Source organism: Ornithorhynchus anatinus, chromosome 3 (assembly GCF_004115215.2).
Source record: "Ornithorhynchus anatinus isolate Pmale09 chromosome 3, mOrnAna1.pri.v4, whole genome shotgun sequence".
NCBI classification, from domain to species: Eukaryota; Metazoa; Chordata; class Mammalia; order Monotremata; family Ornithorhynchidae; genus Ornithorhynchus; species Ornithorhynchus anatinus.
This window is the reverse complement of record NC_041730.1, coordinates 114702911-114721111: the sequence shown is the minus strand read 5'-3', so window position 1 is coordinate 114721111 and position 18201 is coordinate 114702911. Positions and strand designations below refer to the sequence as shown.

Genomic DNA, 18201 nt, shown 5'->3' with positions numbered 1-18201 from the left:
TGCAGGGGGTGAGCAGGGTTCAAATCTTCACAGCTGCTTTGCATTTGCTCAGGAGTTACCAAAGGAGCCTGGGTCATTCCTTGGTGTGCAAGCCCAGAGCCCGCGTGTGCTTGCGCACCCAGCTTTTCACCAGATCAGGCTGATGTACGCGCATCAGCTATTTGAAAAGATGTGGCGAGAGGCACCTTGGACCTGAAGCCATCATAATGATGACATTAATATTTATTGAGCTCCCACTGCAGAATGAAAATCTACACAGGCCACATTTGTATTGCACTAGAAATGAATATTAACAACCCCCACCCTGTTTATTTATGCATGTCACCGAGCAACGAAGTCATTCTTCCTGGTGAATTTTCTTATTGGAGAATAGGTATTTTCACCCCTTTCCCTGTGTGTCTTCTGCACTTCATGCGGCCTGATGCAAGCCGGGAGGGCCAACTTCCCCTGTTAAGCGAGGGGGCAAGTGGGGGCAGAGGGGAAGGTTCTCAGTTGGCCCTTGATAGCCATTCAAGCTGGTAATGTTGATGGAGAAAGAGTGGGGGTGAATGGGAAATCTGTGGTATTTACTGAGTGCTTACTGTGTGCAGATTACTCTATTAAGCGCTTGGAAGAGTACAATGTAACAAGCAGATACATTTGCTGTCCACAACAAGCTTACAGTTTAGAGGGGGAGACAGACATTAGTGTAAATTTAAAAAAGACAGTTATGTACTTAAGTGCTGTGGGGCTAGTGCTGTGTGGGGGATGAATAAAGGGAGCAAGTCAGGGCGATGCAGATGGGAGTGGGAGAAGAGGAAAGGAGGGCTTAATTGGGGAAAGCCTCTTGGAGGAGATGGGCCTTCAGTAAGGCTTTGAAGCAAGGGGAGAGGGCTTAGAAGCGGTGTGATAGCCGAGCTGGACCAACGCAGGGGTTTTTGTAATCATTTGTGTGACTCGGGACCCCCTCCCCTCTAGCTCCCTAAACTGCCTGGGCTGACTTGGAGGTCACTCACACTCTGCTTGTTCTCACTGGTCTCCAGATTTGGAGTTGAGAGGACCCTGATGCCTCCCCTGAAATCTGGCCATTAGGGATGGGGCCAAACAAGTTGCCCAAGGGGCGGTGTTGGGCGGGGCAGGAGAGAGAGAAAAAACCAAAACAAAACACATCCTGGCTCCATTTATTCCCCTTCCTGGTTCCAGGGGGCCCCAAGTGGGAAAAGGGCAAAGCGAATGGTGACAGTGGTCCCTTTCGAACCCCCTCTCCTGCTCCCTCACCGCCCCCTGAGAAGTAGCAAAGGGACGGCTCTTCATTAACTGAGGCCCAAAGCATGGAAGAAGTTTAGATTTGGGTCAGTTGGATAAAAATCCAGAAGTCCTGGACTTTCAAGTTGAGAATGTGGCTTCATTTGCTGCTAGAATTTTCCTTAAATGTTGCTAATAAAATCAATACTTAGAAATTGCTCTTAGAGGCTGGAGGGAAGGGTCAGTGGCTCCCTGGAGCAGGAAGGATTCCTCCCCCAACCCTCCACTCTCTCCTCACTCAAGGCCACCCAATTTACTTCACAAAATGCCACCCCGTTGATGAGTATTGATCACTGGAGAAATTGGCCACTTTGAGCCAATCCACCCCTTTCTTGCCTCCCCAAACCATTGTCCTGCAGCAATCCAATCTGAAGCTGTTTGCAGACATCATGGATGGGCATTTGCTCATCCTGTGAAAAATTTCACCTTCTTCTGATCTCCCCTTCTCATTCTCTCCTCCTTAAAGTCCATTTAGCAAGTGGTTAAAAATTAAGGCCAAAGGATTGCCCTGACACCCAATTTAGAGGGGACTGACAGACAAACCCTTGCTCTTTATCTTCTTCCCTTCAGGGAGGGCTCATATCTCAAATAGATTCTGTAAAGTGCCGAGCGCATAATTTTATTATTGAAGATTAATAATGTAATAAAAATGTGTCTTCTAGTGCAGACGTGGAGGCTCACACGTTTGTTCTTTCCCTCCATTTGTTTAGCTTTGAAATGAGAGCCTCATCTCGTCGATGTTGACTTCTCCAGCTAGTTAGAGGAAGCGTATTCACTCGGAGCAAAGAGGAGAATTTACCATATGGGTTGTGCGAAGATGCTACTAGGGAAGCTTGCTGATTCTCAGGAGATTCGGCAAAGAAAGAGACGGCACAGCTCTCTAGGTGGTTTTTGTTGCATTTGTGCCTAGAGGCAGTGGCATGAACGGAATGGCTCTTCCTCTAAAATTCCTTTGGTTTTGCTGAAGGTGATGCCCTGTAGGTTTGAGCTGCTCCAAGTAGCATGAAGAAAGGATGAAGCAGAAGAAGCACCGTGACCTAGTGGAAAGAGCATGGGCCTAGGAATCAGAGGACTTGGGTTCTAATCCCAGATCTGTCACCAGTCTGCTTTGTGCCCTTGGGCAAGTCACTTTACTTCTCTGTGCCCCCATTATCTTTAAAGTGGGGATTAAGACTGTGAGCCCCATGGAGAGAAGCAGCGTGGTTTAGTGGAAAGAGCACGGGCTTGGCAGTCACAGGTCATGGATTCTAATCCTGGCTCTGCCACTTATCAGCTGTGTGACATTGATTTCTCTGTGCTTCAGATAGCTCATCTGTAAAATGAGGATTAAGATGGTGAACCCCAAGTGGGACAAGCGGATTACCTTGTATCTACCCCAGTGCTTAGAACAGTGCTTGGCACATAGTAAGAGCTTAACAAATACCATCATTAATTAATGTAGGACAGGGACTGTATCCAACTCTATTATCTTTTATCTCTCTCTGTGCTTAGTTCAATGCCTGGCACACAGTAATCTCTTAAAATATGCTGTAAAAAATTACCATGGAAAAATACATGTTTTTCTTTCCTATTCTCATAATAATGGTATTTAAGTGCTTATTATGTGCCAAGCACTGTTCTTAGCGCTGGGGTAATCAGGTTGTCCCACATGGGGCTCACAGTTTTAATCCCCATTTTACAGATGAGGTAACTGACGCACAGAGCAGTTAAGTGACTACTTCTTCATAAGCCTTCTTCTGGTCAGGGTGGCCTGGACCCTGAAATCATACTTATCTGAGAAGCAGCATGGCCTATGGATAAAGCAAGGGCCTGGGAATCAGAAAGACCCAGTCTCTAATCACAGTTCTACCACTTGTCTGCTGTGTGATCCTGGGCAGGTCACTTCACTTCTCTGAGCCTGTTGCCTCATCTGTAAAATGGAGATTAAGATAGTAAGCCCCACTGTGTCCAACTCTCCATCTACCTCAGTGCTTAGTACAGTGTCTGGCACATATTAAGCGCTTAACAAATGCCAGAAAAAATTAGAGCTTGGGCGGGGAACTCAGGTAGATTTAGTGTCTCAGTGTTCAGAGGATGTTGGTCAGTCAGCTGAAGTTACTGAGTACCACTGGGAAGAAGTCATGAATCCTACCAGGTGCCGAAATGTTGCTTCCGAGATTAGAGCATCTTGAGGTCGAAGACGGGCATGGCAGTGCCTGCTTCTTTCTTCCCTTACTCTGGGGTTGATTCTCGGAGCCACAGGGAAGCAGACTCCTTGGTTTGGAAGAACTGGGTTTACTCTTTCAATCCCGGGGTCCAGTGAGTAAATTTTCTTTGTCGGTGAAGGTCAGCAGCTTCCTCTCTCTTCGTTTTCTGAGAAGCAGGGACCTCCTTAATCTCTGGGTTTAGATAGATAGGGGTATTGGGTTGAAATTTGAACTCTGTTATAAATTCAATTTTCCTATTGGAAGAGCAGGCTCTGATTATAAACAAACACTTGCTTCAAAATGTTTTCCTGTGACAGCAGCTTTTCCTGGCTAGGGTGCTATCAACATTTGGCACTGCCTTCTCTTCTACTCTCTCCAGCTTTTTTGAAATGAGTTCAAGAATGCAAAGCAGGCTGGGGATAGAGAAAGGCGGGGGGGCTGGGGAGGGAGAAACAGAAGCCTGAACCTCTTTCTGTTTCCATCAGCATTTCCCCTCCTCTAATTTTTGAAGGCAGGGAACCCATTCATTCATTCATTCATTCAATAGTATTTATTGAGCGCTTACTATGTGCAGAGCACTGTACTAAGCGCTTGGGATGAACAAGTCGGCAACAGATAGAGACAGTCCCTGCCGTTTGACGGGCTTACAGTCTAATCGGGGGAGACGGACAGACAAGAACAATGGCAACCCATCTACTACTTGAAGTATACAATGCTTTGCACATAGTAGGTGCTCAATAAGTAACTTTGATTTGATTGGATTCAGAGAAGCAGTGTAGTGTATTGAATAGAGCCCAGGCCTGGGAATAAGAAGGACCTGGGTTTTAATCCTAGCTCTGCCACTCACTCCTCTGCGTGACCTTGGGCAAGTCACTGCACTACTCAGTGCCTCAGTTCCTGCATCTGTACAATGGGGATTAAGACTGTGAGCCCCATTACCTTGTATCTGCCCCAGCTCTTAAACCAGTTCCTGACACATAGTAAGTGCTTAACAAATGCTCGTTTGTTTTTTTGTTTTTGTTTTCGTTTGTTTTTTTTTTTAAAAGGCTTAATTGGCATTTTCTCGCTAATAGAACCTCATCCTTTGATTTATGCACTCCTGATCAACGGGGAACTTGTAGCAGCTGGGACATGATGGAGTAGGTTGGAGTGTAAGCAGGCTGGATTTATTCTGGGGCTCTGGCCTCCAGAAGGGAGAGGAGAACCAGGCAGCCTCTGGCTACCCCAATATTATGATTTCTGTAGGGTAAGCTTGCATATTACGATCCTGAATTTTTAAAAAAAAAACACTTTTGGAACACATTTATTGAGTGCTTCCTTTTTTGTGGTATTTGTTAAGCACTTAATATATGTGAAATACTGTTCTTAAACGCTGGGATAGGTACAAGTTGATGATGATGATAACGATGGTATTTAAGCACTTAACTCTGTTCTAAACGCTGGGGTAGATACAAGGTAATCAGGTTGTCCCATGTGGGGCTCACATTCTTAATCTCCATTTTACAGATGAGGGAGCTGAGGCACAGAGAAGTTAAGTGATTTGCCCAAAGTCACACAGCTGACAAGTGGCAGATCCGGATTAGAACCCAGGACCTCTTACTCCCAAGCCCAAACTCTTTCCACTAAGCCATGTTGCGTCTCTAAGTTTATCAGGTCAGATGCTATCCCTGCCCCACGTGGGCCTCACCGTCCAAGTAGGAGGGAGACTAAGTATCCCCCTTTTAAAGTTGAGGAAACTGAGGCACAGAGCAGTTAAGTGACTGGCCCAAAGTCATACAGCAGACAAGTGGTGGAAGGGGGATTAGAACCCAGGTCCTCTGAGTGCCAAGACCATGCTTTTTCCATTAGGCCACGCTGCTTCCCTCGATTCAACTAGATTCCTGGACAAGAGGTCCTGGAAGGAGTGTTAGTAGGAGAAGTAGTGGGGTGTGGCTGTAAACCTAACAAAAAATATAAGGAGAGTCTTGTTCTTGTCAGAGACAGATAGATCATCAGTCCGGAGAAGCCATTGGACTGACCCAGTGAAACCTTTCTTATGGTCTTTTGTAAGTGAGCTGTAAGGAGGAACTTCCTGACAGGGAGGGTTATTAGACACTGGAATGGGTGACTGGAGAAGGTCATAGGATCCCCTTCCCCAGAGAAGCAGGGGAGGGAGTTGGAAAACCGGGTGCGTTCTTGTCCTCTTAGGTGTGAGCGAGACCCAGCCTGGAAGGTTAGGTTGCAGGATTGCACCCAGTCCATTCCACCTCGAGGATTCTGGCATTCTCTTCCTGTCGCTTTTTTTCATTGCGAGGGAGCAGACCCTCTCCCTCCCTCCCCAATCTCTTTTTTGTTTATTTGTTTCTCTTCCCCTTCATCCATTGCAAATGAAATTCAGACCTGCCAAGAGCTGAGCTCTTTGCACGGTGCTATGTGATAGCTACCCAGGAAATGTCCCTGTGGAAACTGCATGAATGATTGATAAAAGCTGAGAGCGTTTAATTTTTTTTCCCTGTTTAATGGTTATCAATAATTGAATACCCATTGCGTATGTTTTTAAGAAATAGCACCCATTTTACAGCCTCTAGTTTAGCAGGCTAAATGATTAAACTGCTAGAGATGTTTTTTGGAGGACGTAGGATTAGGTATTAAGAGAAATCCTGGACGCCGAAGGAGAGAGGTGTGTCCCGAACCGACATTTCTCGGATGTTGGGTGGTTTTAATTCATGTATTTGTTTTGGTGGTGGTCACTGTTTTACAGCTTCCGCTGGGCTTCTAGAGAGCAAAAGTGTTATCTCTTCAGCTTACCCAGAGCGGCGACCAAGCTGGAAGAGAACTGGCTTCTGCCGGCAGACTGGCACGGATCTCCCTGCTCAAGAAGGGAAACCTAGCACATGGTGCTGTGGGTGTTCTGGAGGATGATGGAGGGGGCCCCTGTTAACAGGACCCCTCTCACAATCCTTTTTCTTGAATTCAGTTCTGTAAATGTACAGTTAATCCTCCACCCTCCGGCTGTGTCCCAGGGTGAGAGGCAGCATGGTCTAGTGGATAGAGCACAAGCCTGGGAATCAGATCTAGGTTCTAATTCTGGCTCTGCCACTTGTCTGCTGTGTGACCTTGGGCAAGTCACGTCACGTCTGTTACCTCATCTGTAAAATGGGGATTTAGACTGTGAGCCTCGTGGGAGGGGCCGCGTCTAAACCTGATTTGTTTGTATTCCCTTGTAGTGCTTAGTACAGTGCCTGGCACATAATAATAATAATGTTGGTATTTGTTAAGCGCTTACTATGTGCAGAGAACTGTTCTAAGCGCTGGGGTAGATACAAGGGAATCAGGTTGTCCCACGGGGGGCTCACAGTCTTAATCCCCATTTTACAGATGAGGTAACCGAGGCACAGAGAAGTTAAGTGACTTGCCCAAAGTCACACAGCTGAGAAGTGGCAGAGCCGGGATTCGAACCCATGATCTCTGACTCCAAAGCCTGTGCTCTTTCCACTGAGCCATGCTGCTAGGTGCGTGCTTCTTTCTTAATGCTCTGGGGAGGATAATGCTCTGGTGTTGGTGTGGTGCTCTGTGCACGGGGAATAGCTGAGGTGGGCTTTTTATCATTCTTCCCTCTTCCCCTTCCCTCTTGCTTTGCACATCTCCAGGGGTCCTTGGAAGGGGCTGCTCCCCTAAGTAAAAGTTGCCTTATTTCTGTGGGAGTAGCAGTCAGAGTTTTGTCAGATTTTTAGCAGATCCAATTCATCCATCTGTCTAGGATTACAATTCTTAATTTGCTCCGGCTGGCGGTTTGGATTGTGTCAGTAAAAACTTTTCAATGTAAGACTGTCAAGAACACTTGATATTTTATTTTAATAGATAATTAAGAAGGAAAGAGCAGTACACATTTCACTGGTGTCACCGCCTACTACAAAATGGGTATTTATTTCCCTTAAAGATGTCTTCCTTCCCCTAACCCTTTTCCAGTATTTTCTACCATCAGGACCATGCCAAGGTTGTCTGTAAATCCTGACTAGGAAAATGCCCCAAGGAGAGTGAGTGGCTAAGTGCCTATCTGAGCAGTTGTGTAGGCGGACTCTAAGCTCACTGTGGGCAGGGAACATGTCTACTAACTCTGTAGTCCTCCCAAGTACTTAGTTCACTCCTCTGCACACAGTAAACACTAAGAAAGGACCATTGTTTGGTTCCATCAGTTAAATCAGTTAGTTAATAGCATTTATCAAGCCCTTACTGTGTGCAGGGCATTGGACTAAATTCTTGGGAGAGTACAACAGAATTAGTGGACACAGTCCCTACCTTCAAGAGGCTTACAATCTAGTGGAGGAGCCTAGGGGAGATTGGCGCTAAAATTAATGACTGGCAGGGGATCGTGCTCGCAAGCATTTACTACTGTAAGCACCCAGTGAATGTAATTGATTGATCTAGTATAAGGATGGGTACATGAATGCTTAAGGGATAAGGACTCAAGTGCCTAGGTGACACAGTGGTGAGGAGATGAAAGATTAGTCAGGAAAGGCTTCCTTGAAGAGATGTGATTTTATGAGGACTTTGAAGCTTGGGAGAGTAGAGGTCTCCAAGGTGAGTGGGGAAGTTCCATGTAGGAAGGAGGGCTTGAGCAGGAGGACACACTTTGGCCTTAGAGGAGCCATTTGTGCAGTCCAGGTTGTAGTGGGATAGAAATGAGAATAAGTAGGGAGGATGGAGCTGATTGACTTTTTTCCATGTCTCCATACTGGAAATTTGGGGAATCCTGGGCTAGAATCGCCCTCTCTCCCTTTTCCCCAAATGGATCCTGCCTGGAGGCCACTGGCCCAGGTAGCAGCCCAGGACTCTTCCTGCAGGAGTGTGATCCAGTGTTCAGGAGTGATTTAGACCAGTGCCGAGTGGGGGAATCAGGAGAGAGAGAAGGAGAAGCAGCACTGCATAGTGGATAGAACGAGGGCCTGGGAGTCGGAAGGACCTGAGTTCTAATTTGATCTCTGCCACTTGTCTGCTGTGTAACCTTGGAAAAGTCACTTTGCTTCTCTGTGCCTGTTTATCTGGAAAATGGGGATTAAGATTGATCCCCATGAGAGATCTAGACTGTGTCCAAATTTGTATCTCCCCCATCACTTAGTACAGTGCATGGTACATAGTAAGCATTTAAAAAACATTTAAGAAAAAAAAAGACTCCTGGTCTGCTTATTTGTATCTGTGCTTACCACATTCTGGGTTCAGAAGCTCAGTCTGTTTCTGCCGGTGGCTCTCAAAACGACCTCCTTAAATCTCCCATGTCACTCATTACCATGCCCCTCCTCCTCCTCCTTCCCCCTACCCCCCAAGCTCTCAAAAGTCAACGTTTTTCACCTCTTGGTATGTAGCACACCCCAATGGCTAGAAAGATGTGGAGATGGGTGTAGGAGGGGATTTAGGGAGGGAGTACGTGGGAAGGGGTTTGTTGGTTGACCTTATTCATAATAATAATAATACTAATGCTGTTTCTTAAGCCCTGTGTGCCAGCCACGTTCTAAGCACTGGGGTAGTTACAAGGTAATCACGTTATCCCACGTGGGGCTCACAGTCTTAATCCCCATTTTACAGATGAGGTAACTGAGGCGCAGAGAAATTATGACTTTCCCAAGGTCACACAGCAAACAAGTGGCGGAGCCAGGATTAGAACCCACGTCTTCTGGCTCCCAAGCCCATGTCCTTTCCACTAAGCTATGCTGCTTCCCATATAGTCCTACAGTTAGCCACTGTTGCTTCCAAATGACTTTAGCTCTGCTCTCCTTAGTCTTTAATTTAAGAAGGCCTAATTTACACGACTGTAGTTCCCTGGATCATAGCTCTTATTTTTAATGGTATTTAAGTCCTTACTATGTACCAATAACTATACTAAGCACTGGAGTAGATACAAGTTAATTAGGTTTGATGCAATCCTTGTCCCACATGGAGCTCACAGAAGCCCCATTTTACCGATGAGGTAACAGAGACACAAAGAAGTGACTTGCCCAAGGTCATACAGTAGAGAAATAGCAGAGCTGGCATTAGACCTCTGTCCCATGCTCTATCGATTACACCACATTGCTTCTCGCGCTGCTTGTGCCTACAGACTGAATCCTAGAGCAGTTGGGAATGAGGTGTAATTATGCCACTTACTGTGACCCTTTCCCTTAGTTATAGAATAAAAACTTAACTATCCTGGGGAGGGCAGGGCAGAGTGAAAACGCAGAGTTGGATTTTTGGGAGCCTCCTCCAGTCACTCTGTCCAGGGAAGAGAGTTGTTCTTCTGAGAGGGACTGAACTGCAGAGTTCACTTTGTGCCTTATAGACTTGGAATGGACCCCAAGGCTGGCAGCGTGGCTCAGTGGAAAGAGCCCGGGCTTGGGAGTCAGAGGACATGGGTTTGAATCCTGGATCTGCCACTTGGCAGATGTGTGACCGTGGCCAAGTCACTTAACTTCTCTGTGCCTCAGTTCCCTCTCTGAAAAATGGGGATGAAGACTGTGAGCCTCACATGGCACAACCTGATTACCCGGTATCTACCCCAGCGCTTAGAACAGTGCTCTGCACATAGTAAGTGCTTAACAAATACATTATTATTACCTGGGATTTCTGCTGCTGCCAGGCGAGTTTGTCCTACTGCGTGGCTGGATCTGGACTCAAGTGGGAAATTGGAAGCTGCAGTGAGGGGTGCAGACTCCGATGGGGATAAAGGATGGGAGTGCACCAGGATCTGCTGAAATGGGAAGTTCTAGACTGGTTTCATCATCTCTCCCAAGGCTCTCTGAAGCCCGTCCCTTGATGCTCGGGAAAATAATTCTGAGCTCTTAGGCATCACAGAAAAATCTGCTGGTGTTTTACTGGTGTCTACCAAGGCCTTGATGTGGAAGTTACAGGGATGTGGCCCCTGGAGGGTGGGTTTTTTTATGGTATTTAAGTTTAAGACTGTGAGTCCCATGTGGGTCAGGGTCTGTGTCCAACGTGATTAGCTTGTGTCGATCCCAGCGCTTAGTAGAGTTCCTGGCACATAAAGCTTAACAAATACCATCTTCATTATTACCATTATTACGTGCTTAGTATGTTTCACCTCTACAATATTGCCAAGATCCGCCCTTTCCTCTCCACCCAAACGGCTAATTTACTGTTACGGGCTCTCGTTATATCCCGGCTAGACTACTGTGTCAGCCTTCTCTCTGACCTCCCTTCCTCCTCTCTCGCCCCGCTCCGGTCTATTCTTCACTCCGCTGCCCGGCTCATCTTCCCGCAGAAACGATCTGGGCATGTCACTCCCCTTCTTAAACAACTCCAGTGGTTGCCTATCGACCTCCGCTCCAAACAAAAACTCCTCACTCTAGGCTTCGAGGCTCTACATCACCTTGCCCCTTCCTACCTCTCCTCCCTTCTCTCTTTCCACCACCCACCCCGCACGCTCCGCTCCTCTGCCGCCCACCTCCTCACCGTCCCTCGGTCTCACCTATCCCGCCGTCGACCCCCGGGTCACGTCCTCCCGCGGTCCCGGAACGCCCTCCCTCCTCACCTCCGCCAAACTGATTCTCTTTCCCTCTTCAAAACCCTACTTAAAAATCACCTCCTCCAAGAGGCGTTCCCAGACTGAGCTCCTCTTCCCCCTCTACTCCCTCTGCCATCCCCCCTTCACCTCTCCACAGCTAAAGCCTCATTTTCCCCTTTTCCCTCTGCTCCTCCACCTCTCCCTTCCCATCCCCACAGCACTGTACTCGTCCGCTCAACTGTATATATTTTCGTTACCCTATTTATTTTGTTAATGAATTGTACATCGCCTCGATTCTATTTAGTTGCCATCGTTTTTACGAGATGTTCTTCCCCTTGACGCTGTTTATTGCCATTGTTCTCGTCTGACCGTCTCCCCCGATTAGACTGTAAGCCCGTCAAACGGCAGGGACTGTCTCTATCTGTTGCCGACTTGTTCATGCCAAGCGCTTAGTACAGTGCTCTGCACATAGTAAGCACTCAATAAATACTATTGAATGAATGAATATGTACCAGGCATTGTTTTAAGCATTGGGGTAGATACAGTCTAATCAGGTTGGACACAGTCCCTGTCCTCTTGGGGCTCGCAGTCTTAAGCCCCATTTTACAGATGAGGTAACTGAAGGAGAGAAATGAAGTGACTTGGCCAAGGTCACATAGGCGAGTGAAGGCACATTTCCAAATGGGCTTCTCCTAAAGTCCCCTTTTCCTCTTCTCCCATTCCCTTCTGCATCACTCTGACTTGCTCCCTTTATTTGTCCCCCAACCCCACAGCACTTATGTACATATCGGTAAATTATTTATATTAATATCTGTCTCCCCCTCTAGACTGTAAGCTCTGTGTGGGCAGGAAATGTCAGTTTATTGTATCATCCCAAGCATATAAGGCTGTGTTTAGCATGTGCCTTGCCCACAGTAAGAGCTCAGTAGCTATGATTGAATGACTTAATGAAGTGGCAGAGCCAGAATTAGAACCCAGGCCCTCTGACTCCTAGGCCTGGGCTCTTGCTGGGTTGTAATGGAGATTGGGACTCCGTTCTCGAAATGTACATGTGGGAGAGAGATGGCTCTGGGTGGTATCTGGGGCAGCTGCCTGTCCTTGCTGTGAAGAGTCAACGGGCCAGTCTGCCTCTCCACCCCAGGTCCAAGGCTCATTGCTTCATATTTCAAAAAGATCTTCAAAAAAAGCACAAAGGCTCTTATGTGGGGAAGCCAGCTCAGCCCCCGCTCTCCGACTGCCTGGTGTTGATTGTGCTTTTATTTTCTCCTCCCCTAATCTAAGCATCATCCCTGGAACCTGAGTCTGCAGAGTTAATTGGTGCGTCGCCCCAAAGCAATGATTTTAACACGAAAGTGCCCACGTTGTGGTCTACGGTGTCCCGCCCACCTCAGTAGCTCAAGTCGTTTAGGGCAGCAGTTTCCGTTTGGATTTTTATATGAGCCACCCTTGGGTGTGTGGCAGAAAGTTTGGCAGTTCCTCATAGATTTGCAGGAGCCGAGTAATCTGCACAGGGAATTCTTGGGCGTTGTTCAAGCTAAAATTTATCCGTGTTTCCCTGAGGTTACTTCTTGGTTATTTTCCTCCTCTCTCTATTGCTGCTCGGCCGCCCATGAGCCGTGACCGGAATTCTCTATGCCAAAAGTGCCTGGCACCGAGAAAGAGGGAGCCCCAGATTTCAAGAGGGTGCCAGAGCTGGCCAAAATCTGGGCTGGGCTACAATTTAAAAAGTATAGAACTGGTTTAATGTGTTCATTAATTCATTAATTTGTATTTGAGTGCTTACTGTGTGCAGAGTACTGAACTAAGCGCTTGAGAGAGTACAGTATAACAATAAACGGACACATTCCCTGCCCACAGTGAGCTTTCAGTCTAGCGTGTTCCTAGCACTCACAGTGTGCTAAATGCTGTGCCCGGCAGAACAGCATTCATTCATTGTCGTATTTATTGAGCGCTTACTGTGCGCAGAGCTTGGAAAGTACAATTCGGCAACAAATAGAGACAATCCCTACCCAATAACGGGCTCACTTTTAGAAGGGGGAAACAGCACAGAACGAAGACGTGGGCACTACCCAGAGGTATCCGGGCCCAACTTTCCTCCTCTCGCCTTTTGGTTAACCTCGCTTCCCCGCCTCCAGCTATGTCCTTGGGTTTGGGCTGGCACTACCACTGACCAGGATGAGCTGAAAGCAGTGTCTATTGTTGTACTCTCCCAAGCATTTAGTAGAGTGCTCTGTGCACAGTTAGCACTCAATAAAGATAATTGATGGATTGATTGTTCCCAGCTCAGATGGCAAGCCGGATGTCGGAGCAGGTGTTCCGCTGGCCATTTGGAAAGATTAGGAGCGATGCTGGCCTGAGTTCGAGGCTCTGAGGATTGGAAAGCTGATCTATCCCCTTTTCTTTCTCCTAGGACCGAACAGGCGCTGAGACTTGGCTGGCTACCCTGCCTCCCTTCACTCTCCCTCGGCTCCTCCTGTTGTCTTATTTTATTTCTCACCTGATCTAGAAGTCCCAGGAACGTGTGAATTGGCGGCGGCCTTGGACTGGTAAGAAAGCTTTTGTTCTCTTTGCCCCACCCCCCCACCCCACTTCACCCTGTTTTTGAGTTTTGCCTGTCTGGAATGCTGCTTCCAGAGAAAACTTGGGGGGAAAGAGGCAAATATGGGCAGGATGAGGTGTCAGTGGTCTTAGGGTACAGGGCCTTGGACTTTGACTATTTTGAAGGGTGTGGGTATATGTTGTGTAAAATATCTCTCAGTGGAGCAGTGCAACTTGAGGAGTTAAAAGCTCCTTTTGTAAAATCATGAATGACTGTGTTTCTCAAGTTTTTTTATAGGCATCTAGCTGGCAGACTTGGGCAGGGGAAACTGCGTATGCCAAAGGAGCCGGGAGGAGAGGGGGTGTTCAGCCCACCAATTTGGGATATGACAGATTCCTGAACCAGCATGACACCCCATAGGTAGTCTCCGTGTGTCGCCATTATTACGAATAATGACTCATTCAGTCCTCCTGATGCCTCAATGCTTTATGAGTCTTATCCCAGGGGAGTGGCTGTGTTTCATTTTCACAGCATAAGAGTTCAGGAGCTCTGAGCCCTTGGTCAGTTTGGACCACCAGTACTGCTATTCTCCAAACCTGGGAGTAAGATCTAAGACGCCCTCATTTTCCGTACTTGCTCTTCTTCTCTGTCACCTCTGCACTTGGATCTGTACCCTTTAAGCACTTGATAGTCACCCCATAGCACTTAAGGATGTGTCTGTAATTGATTATCTGTTTCCCACTCTAGACTGTAAGCTCCTTATAGAAAGGGGATACATCTACCAACTCTGTTGTACTCTTTTTCAACTACTTAAAAGGTGCTATGCACATAGTAAGCACTTTATAAATTCCATTGATCGTTACTGTATCTTCATTCATTCATTCAATAGTATTTATTGAGCGCTTACTATGTGCAGAGCACTGTACTAAGCGCTTGGAATGAACAAGTCGGCAACAGATAGAGACAGTCCCTGCCGTTTGACGGGCTTACAGTCTAATCGGGGGAGACAGACAAGAACAATGGCAATAAATAGAGTCAAGGGGAAGAACATCTTGTAAAAACAGTGGCAACTAAATAGAATCTTCACATCTGTTACATGGTCTACCCAACAATAGATTTTCTCCAGGAATTGGTCATGATCCCTCAAAGTTAGGCTTCCCCTCTTAGAGAAATTTGGAAAAAAAAAATCTCCATCTAGGTATTTCAGTGGATAGTGAAACATGCAGTATATTTGCTTCAATCATACGGTTTCCATTCACCCTTGAGACCAGTTTTTTTTATAGGATCAACTCTTCAGTTCTCACCAATTTCCATCTTCCCACCCTTTTAACATGAGGTTTTCCTGTCATTAAGGCTGGCCTTAATGAAATTGAAAATGAGAATGAATGTACTTTTACAATGCAGGAAGATAGCCAAGTGCATACAGTCAGTCGGTGTTATTTATTGAGTATTAACTATTAGCGGAGTAGCTACTCCAGAGAGTAGCATAAAAAAGAGTTGGTAGACATGATCCCTCCTCGAGGAGCTTACAATTGAGTGATCCTAGACAAATTAAATGACTTAAACAACAACAAAAAATCTTGCATTATTTTGAGAGGCGAATAGCTGACAGGTGTCTCGGGAAGTCTGAAAAGTGTTTGGGAGGCCTTATTATAATAATAGTGATACTAATGGAGTTTAAGCCCTACCATGTTCCAAGCACTGAACTAAGCGCTAAGGTAGATACAAGATACAGGTTGGGCAGAATCCCTATCCCTCCAGGGACTCACATTCTTAGTAGGAAGGTTGAGTCTGTGTTGCAGGGGAAGAGGGGAGAAATGATGACTTGGGAGTGATTCATTCAGTCGTACTTATTGAACGCTTACTGTGTGCAGAGCACTGTACTGAGCACTTGGGGAGTTCAACTGGGCAGCAAATAGAGACAATCCCTTCCCAACAATGGTCACTGAAAAGAACCTGGCTCATTTCGGGAAGTTGGTGAGGTTTCCTGTTTCCAACTTTGTCTCCTGCCTGGGGTACTGACTCCCGCTCAAGAGGTTCTGCTGTGGAAACGGGAAAAGGTTCCTTTAAACTGCAGAACACATGTGAAACAAAGGATGCTTTCAAGATGAGAGGGGAGCTTTCCGTTACATATGTCTTCTCTCCATTCTGATGAATTTTCAAGGGAAAGGTGAGACTGCTTGTAGCTAAGGCGTTTCAGGTGGGTGACACTGCGGTTTGTTAAATAGTGTTTGTAATAACTTATCTGTCGGTGGTAAGCCTAGTCTGTTTGTATTTCTCTCTTCATACATAAATCAAGTTCACAGCTCTGAAGACTTGAGCAGCATTTCAACAGGATATTTAGTTAATGTTGCTTTTTTATTATTATTATTGTTTCGTGAAAGCCTCTGTGATAGATTTCTGGGACTCTAATTCCTAATGCAGCAAGCGTATTCAGAGCCTTTAAAAGCTGCTTAGAGCTATCTTTGCCTGCTAGCCAGGGCTTGGATGAAGGGAGGATTCTAGAGCCTGCTGAGGAAAAAAAGAGATTTGCTGGGAACCCTCCCACCCCACCCATTTTCCCCCCCCCGCTTCTCCTGGTCCTGGTGGTTGGATTGTAGCTGTATGGCAGCGCCCCCTTTAGGAGAGGAAGGAGTTCGGTGTGGAATCCATCTGCCGGGTCCGCCTCGTCGGTCACTAAGGGTTAGGCAAAGCTGTTTCAGGTAAGGAATAATAATAATATTGGTATTAAAATGCTTACTATGTGCCAAGCACTAAGCGCTGGGGTAGATACAAGGTAATCAGGTTGTCCCACGTGGCGCTCACAGTCTTCATCCCCACTTGACAGCTGAGGTCACTGAGGCACAGAGAAGTTGTGACTTACCCAAGGTCACAAAGCTGACAAGTGGCGGAGCTGGGATTAGAATCCATGACCTCTGACTCCCAAGCCCGGGCTCTTTCCACTTAGCCACGCTGCAGCTCACCCATGTAGAAGAGATGAGTCGATTAATGGTATTTACTGAGCATTGACTGTGCAGAACACTATAGTAAGTGCCTGGGAGAGCACAATACAATAGGTAGATATGAATCCTGCCCTTGGGAAAACTTACAGGCTAGTGTTGGAAGCAGCCATTGAAATAAAGACTGTGTTCTTAAGTGATTTGGGGCTGGGGTGAAGAGAGAAGAGTTTAAGGGGTACAGACCCAAGTGAATGGATTACACAGAATGGAGAGCATATAGATGGGGAAATGAGAGGTTAGGGAAGGCTTCTTGGAGAAGGTGTGAATTTAGTAAGGCTTTAAAGATCGATCAGTCAACCCAAATGCTGTCCTCCCCCTGACTCTCCCATCAATGTAGACAGCACCTCCATCCTCGCTGTCTCACAACTCCTCACTCTCATCCACATCTACATGTTCAATCTATCACCAGATCCTGTCGGTTGAACCTTCACGACATCACTCAAGTCCATGTTTTCCTTTCCATCCAAGCTGCTACTATGCTGATCCAAGCACTTATTCTATCCTGCCTTGTTTAGTGCATCAGCCTCCTTGCTGACCTCCCTGTCTCCTGCCTCTCCCCACTCCAGCCCATAATTCACTCGACTGCCCAGATCATTTTTCTGTAAAACCATTGTCTATTTCTCCCACTCCTCAAGAGTCTTCAGTGATTTTTCTATACACCCCTGCATCAAAATGAAACTCCTTACTAACTTTAAAGCATTCAGTCATCTTGCCCCTTCCTACCTTACCTCACTGGTCTTCTATTGTGTCCAACCCGATTAACTTGTATCCACCCCAGCTCTAAGTACGGTGTCTGGCACATAGTAAGTGCTTAACAAATACCCAAATAATAATATGAACAGTTATTATTACTACAGCCCAGCCCACACACTTTGCTACTCTAATGCCAATTTACTCACTGAACCTTGATCTCATCTTTCTCACTGCCAGCTCCTTGCCCACATCCTGCCTCTGGCCTGGAACTCCCTCCCATTTTGTATCTGACAGTTGATTACTCTCCCCATCTTCAAAGCCTGTTAAAATCACAATTTCTCTATGCCTCAGTTACCTCATCTGTAAAATAGGGATTAAGACTGTGAGCCCCATGTGGGACATAAACTCTGTCCAACCTCATTAGCTTGTATCTACCCCAGTGCTTAGCACAGTGCCTGACATATAGTAAGTGCTTAACAAATGTTATAAAGGAATGAAAAACTCCTCCACAAGGCCTTCCCCAACTAAGCCCCCATTTTTTCACCCATTCCCTTCTGCATTGCCTATGCACCCTTTATTTACCCCTCCCTCATCCCCACAGCACTTATGTACATATCCATAATTTATATCATCTGTCTCCCCCTCTAGTCTGTAAGTTTACTGTGGGCAGGGAATATGTCTACCAACTCTGTTGTACTTTTCCATCTGCTTAGGATAATGCTCTGCCCACAGTAAGCGATCAATAAAATGATACTTGAAGACGATGTGATTGCAGTAGGACTTTGAAGAAGGGTAGAGGTCTCGTGGATTTGAAGGGGTGGGGGGGGGAGTTCTGGGGTAGAGGGAGAATATGGGCAAAGGGATGTCGGCAAGACAAACAAGGTCAAGATGCAGTGAACACGTTGGCATTGGAGGAGCGAAGTGTCTAGGCTGGGCTGTAGAGTGAGATTAGAGAGGGTAGGTAGGAGGGGAGAGCTGATTTAGTGGTTTAAAGCCAATTGCAGGGAGTTTCTGTTTGTTGCCGAG

General features: G+C 46.5%; 1 protein-coding gene across 5 annotated transcripts in view; it reads left to right on the top strand.

Moving 5' to 3' along the window:
• The window catches only part of ZMIZ1 (zinc finger MIZ-type containing 1), a 485263-nt gene that overhangs the window by 47421 nt on the left and 419641 nt on the right, over positions 1-18201 (top strand). For all 5 annotated transcript variants that reach the window (XM_029061647.2, XM_029061650.2, XM_029061652.2 and 2 more), the window contains exon 2: positions 13355-13490. The gene's annotated coding sequence lies outside the window, so the exon portion shown is untranslated. The remainder of the gene's footprint in view (positions 1-13354; positions 13491-18201) is intronic.